Raw genomic sequence first — 6,183 nt, 5'->3', positions numbered from 1 at the left:
ACACGACTCGTGGCAGTATTTTGAATTTGAGTGCAGTAACCGTTTTGGTCACATTCTTACATACAGCGCCTTTAAAGAGCCATGGAAAAGTTTGGAAATTTTGTCCATGAAAATTTGTTGGAACCCTGTATGTTAAAGCTATAGTGCATAACTTCTGTCGCCCCCCCAGCGGATATTGCGTTATTACAACAAATAAGCCGGCACTTCCATGTACACAGAATAACACTCGCCTCACACCGTGTACACAGCGCTACACAACGTGGCGAACACCAGGCTGCTAACATTACATTACATTCATATGGGCTGACCAAACGTCCTCTTTTGCCCGGACATGTCCACCTTTCACGTCCTGTCTGGGGCATCCGGGGGATGTTTATAAATTGATGTTAATGTCCGGTTTTCTTTGTGTGTGTGTGTGTGTGTGTGTGTGTGTGTGTGTTAGAGTGCGGCATGGGCCACGTATTTCTGTCCGAACCCGACAGTCATTCTGTTTTGTTATGTCTGAAACTGAACCGAGCCCGACATTACATAATTTCTAAAGCACTGAGTTTGTGTCACACAGTTGTTATGGTTACAGGCTATTTAACAGGCTGGCTGTGTGCCATGGGTGCTCTGCGGAGAGGGAGACCTCCGTGTTTGTGGCGGGAGCGGACGGCGGGAGGTCCAACGCTTCCAGCGAGGGGAGAGGGAGAAACAAACAGGCAATGTGTGTGTGTGTTCTGTTCAGCTGTTGTCATGTAAATAACAGTCCCCAAGCAGTAAACAGGACAGACAATGGGGTTTTATTTATTTTTATACTACATTTTCACTGAAAGCTGACCGAGTCCGACCCAAGCCCGAATACCATTTATACATTTTTGACTGAACCCGGCCCGACCTGTCGGGTAGGCCTACCGTTGGGACCCGTCGGGCTCGGATCGGGTAGCCACACTCTGGCTATCGGGCCTATCTGAATTTCTGTCTTTGAGAGATATTATTTTATAATATAACTGAATTTTCTATCCATACATATAAACTTTAAATATATTAAAATTATAAGGCATCTTTGAGTAAACTGCGAGTATCATTTAAGTAGGCTATCTGGCCGGGCCGAGTGTCCTCTTTTTTGGAAATCGAAATATGGTCATCCTAGTTCATAACACCATTTCCAAGAAAATAATAAAGTACTAGGTCCAGTACATGTAACAGCAACACATACTACTCATAATATAATTATAAACCAAGTCACTTACTTATACAACAGCAGCAAGGCAACATCTGTGTCTGCCCTCAGCCCAATTTCTGCCTTCAGGGCTCTCCACCGAGGAAAAGGGATGCCAATACAAATCCTTGTTTGCCTTCTCCGTCGGTCACTTTCCTTCTTTGCTAATAGACCTTCAGCCTAACATCCAGGCTTTTTCTTTGTGGTAGGATTCACTTCTGAACCGTGTCTCGACCTGCTTTCTCTTTCTACCTGTGCTCTATCTCTTGCTATGAGACTCTCCACTCTTCCTCCCCCTCCCTTCTTGTTGTGAGGTAAACCGCGGCATTTCCTGTGCGCCAGCGCAGGAATATCACCGGTCGACACGCAAACTAAAAATGATTTATATTGAAAAATACAGCGAGATGTTAGAGGAGTCGATCGGCTTAATCAGCATTGTGTCATCTCCTCTAGTTGTGGCTTGGGTGAAACGGACATTTACGGACATGTAGAAGTTACGCACTATAGCTTTAATAAAACTCAAAGCAAATTTTTTTTGTGAAACTAATGTTTATAAGTTTATCTTTTGTTTGCCAGAATCCTAGGGAATGTGAGAACACAGTTTACTGGCATTCAAGCGGGTTAATTACAGAAACGCTTTGAGGAGGTCCATTTTTTTAAACCATTGAAAGATTTGAAGACAACAGCAGATGAAGCGCTCATGTGGGTTGCAGTATCATGGTATCCAGGAAGGTGCTCTTTGGTCAGGACGTGTAGTACAGCTTGAAAAAAACAAAATCCAAGGCAACTCTTCTCTGGTGTAAAAGTTAAAAGGCCTTTATTAAATGGCTAGTTCATGATGAACATTAAAGACTGAAAGATTTGGTGTGTTTAGGAATTAGTAGACATTAATATCAGTGTACATAATCACAAGTCAACAACTGTGAACTCTCAGCTGATGAACATGTTCCACATAAGAAATTTGTGGACTCAAACATTTGAACCTCACACACACACACACATATATATAGACTCAGTGGGACTTCCACTGTTCAGATATGGTGATATATCCACTGTCAACTGCAGATAATGTCAGTAAATCCATGTAGAAATAGAAATCTTAAGGTTATAGAATGAGTTTATAGTTATCAGTTAGGATTAGTTTTGAAATAAAGAGTTGGACCACAGTCCTAAACCGACTTTTCTTGCTCTCACATACTGTACACTCAGCCATGTCTGTGTGTTTACTTTAAATGGCACTCTACCATGGTGCCTGCCAGCCATCTCAGGGTGAACAGGTTCAAAGCAGCCTGAACCCGGGTGATATCAAAACACAGTGTTGGCTGTTTTCCCGTTCGAGGCCAGACACACCCTGAGCTCATGATCACAAATTTAATATTGGTCACACTTTGTGTTTACTGGGACTTTCCCTGACAGCTTTCGGTTTTCTGACATGATCAGTTTAAAGACAAGAAGAGACACTTGAGGTGGTGATTGTATAATTTAAGAAGTTACAGCTTTTGTGTGCTACATTAGAAGTGTAGACACTAAAATACATGAGCTGCCAGTAGCTCTATATTTAGCTGGTTTGTTGTTTGGAGGTTCTGTATGCTTACCGACTGCCCTCTATTGGCTAAGTCCTGGTTGTTGCAATAGAATTTTACTATTAGCTGATCTGGTGGCTGGTGACATTTACACAGATCAGTTGTTTGGTATGTCCAGATTGTATCCAGATTGATTTTACAAAGTATAGACAGCAAACATCTACTAAATGATGTGATTTTTGCAAATCAGATCCAGACCTCATTTGGAGGTATAAATGTGATTTCAGTCAGATTTCTCCAGATGTGTCTCAGTCTCAATGCTCTGGGCGCTCAAATCAAATTTCAAAGTGTATTTTGCATTACTTGTAATGTGACATAACCATGATGATGTCAAATCCATAGCGATGGAAGTACAATACAGAACATTGCAATGTATACCAGCCAGTTTGTTTGGTGCCACTGAGAAATTCTACACTGCGACTTGACAGTGCAATTGTTTGGAGGGCGTCATGCATTCTGTGTTGGAGAGCTGGGTCACACCTATGTTGTTACCACAGCATTCCATCCATATAGGTAACTGATGCTTGGACACACAGATCGGATCTGATCACTTGTAAATCACAGTGTGTTTTAAAGATCTGATTTGAGAAACAAATCTGAATTGCCGTAAGTCTGAACATAGCCTTTGAGCCACGCTAGAAGCTCTGCAATGCTGTAGTAAGACACAGCAGTGCTTTGAGCTAAATGCTGACATCAGCATGCCTATAATGACGATGCTAAAATGTTGATGCTAAGCAGGTGTAATGTTTACCATGTTCAGTGTCTTAATGTAGCATGTTGGTATTTTTCAGGCCACCAGGTGGTGCACCGGGCTCTAAAGCCAATTTTCACAGTGGCCAAACAGTGGTACTGCAATTTCAGGGGTCTGTCACGTGACGCCATTGGACCCAAAAAGACTTTTTCCCATAGACTTACATTGGGTAAGAGATGTCTATAAATCAGTGGATACATTTTTTTTAAGGCGTCTCAACCCTCACGAAATTTCTCGTCTCCCTATCAAGATGTAACCCATTTGGTCAGTTAACAGCTGGAAAGTCCAGACGAGCTGCAAGATTAAATTATTTTGTCCCCATTTAAGTTAAGGGAGCGCTAAACCAGAAGTCAGCTGCTTGGCCACCGTAGGTCTCCAGTGCGCCTGCTCGATGGGCCCAGTCACGTGGAAGTAGCGTTGGCCATCCGAGTAATTTCATACTGTAGACCTTGAGCAATTTTGGCTTCATGTGAGCCGCTTTCATAGAAATGAATGCAGCCCAGCTGCCATTGCTGTGTCCAGGTCTCTTAACACATCCATGGTATTTTTGGACAGAGCCAGGGAGGCAGTTTTCCTCACTTTTAGTCTTTATGGTAAGCTAGGCTAATTCTCTCGCAGCTCAAGCTCCATAGCTCCCACCATAGACTGTGTAATAAAGATGGACGACATGACAGCTTCCTAAAAGTGAAGCCAAAATATCTCAACTGCTCTCTAGTGGCTGGCTGCAGTATAGCTCATAAACCCCGCCCTGTGCAAGTTAGCAGATGGTACATGGGCCAAACTAAAAACTCAAAGTTCACAACAAATACATTTTCCCCGAAGATGATCTTGGTCATTTTAGGCAGTTCTTATCAGGCTGATGTAAGATCAAGTGTTTATGTTTCTGATAGGTTTGATTTTAATTAGTTATTAGATGCTGTAAAAGGAAGATTTGACAGCTGTGCCAGTTGGTGTGCTCGCCATCAGCCGTGTTATCACCAAGTCACCAGTGCAAGATGGCAGCCGCTGTATCCGCGATATTTTAACTTTAGTTTCAGCAGTTAGGTAACTGAGGCAGCAGAAATATTGTTTCTATTGTTACCTGCTTTTCAGTGAACCTCGCACAGGTGTGGAACTGAATTCTGTGTGAGGTGTCTCTATGACCTGTGTGGCTGTTTTAAACGTGGTAACCATGCTTTCAACACCAAAAGGCTTTGAGCTGTTTCTGAGGTTACTGGGTCAGCCTCGGAGTAAACTGAAGGTCTGGCTCTATCTCTGACCGACCTCCATTCATATAGCTGAAGTGGGTTAACAGGGCAGCATAACTCTGCAGGAGTCACATATAGCATACACACAAACACACACACATGTTCCCACACATAGTTTTGTTACACCAGCAAGTCCTGGCACTGACCCAACAGACCTCAGTGACCTACTGCACACACTGTATGTAAGTGACACTTGTGTGGCCGCCTGCATGTGGTGTCATGTGTGTGCGGGGTGTTTTGCGCATGTGAGTACTTTTTTAGAAATGCTGCATCATCACTGGAGCACAGAGGTGTCATTGTGGAGGACAAAGAGTGTGTGTGTTGAGAAAAATCAGACTAGTGTGTATGAAAAGGAGGAAAAGAAACCAGAGACACAATTGAATATTTTAATTTTCCTAAAGTTTAAAGCTGAAACGGGCCACAGATGAATCATTTGTATTTTCTTTATTAATCTGAGAGTAATTTGTTAAGTTGTCAGTGTTCAGCTTGTTATATGTTCAGATTTGTTGTTTGTCTGTGTTAAATCTCTGTAAACTGAATCTCTCAGTGTTCCTCCTGTCACTGTGGAGTCTGAAACTTATGACGAGTGTTTTCCTTTATTTTTGGACATTTTTAAAACATTAAGAAAAATAACAAAATAAAGAAGTGACAGATTAATCTATTACAACCTTAATATAATATTGCTTTCTTTCTTTCCCTCATCTCCCTTTTCCTTCCTTCTTTCCTTCCATATTTTATCTTTTTTCTTCATTCTCTTCTTCCCTTTCTTCTTTCTTTCCCTTTTGTCTTTCCTTTCCTTCCTTCCTTTCCATCATTCCATCTTTTCTTTCTTTCTTTCTTTCTTTCTTTCTTTCTTTCTTTCTTTGTCTTCTCTTTCTTCTATTTCCTTCCTTCCTCCCTTACTTCTTACTTCCTTCATTCTGTCCCTTCTTTCTTTCTTTCTTTCTTTCTTTCTTTCTTTCTTTCTTTCTTTCTTTCTTCTTCCGGAGCTTTTGTTAATATCTTGTAACAAGTGATCAATAGTTTGTCAGTACTGATTGAAGTCAGTATTGATAAAGTGTTTGGCAGTCCTGTATTTTAAAAATGGCCAACAGAACAGGCTTAAACATGAACAGCAGGGAGACAGACGGAAAATATAGGGTTCACATGTATGTTAGGCATTACTGACCCAGTTAACTGATACACACACACACACACACACACACACAATGATAAGAGTGTATTTATGGCTGCGAGACACTTTCCTTAACACACATAAATACACACGTACACTGAACATGTCTTGAAAATCAATGAGAAACAAACAGTTGAAGTTACTTATTCATTATTATGACATTATGTATAGATTCATGACATCATTGGACATTAAATGACATAAAAACAGGCAGAATACAAAAATAA

The sequence above is a fragment of the Epinephelus fuscoguttatus genome, linkage group LG7 (assembly GCF_011397635.1).
Source record: "Epinephelus fuscoguttatus linkage group LG7, E.fuscoguttatus.final_Chr_v1".
Classification (NCBI taxonomy): domain Eukaryota; kingdom Metazoa; phylum Chordata; class Actinopteri; order Perciformes; family Serranidae; genus Epinephelus; species Epinephelus fuscoguttatus.
This window is presented reverse-complemented; position numbering follows the sequence as displayed.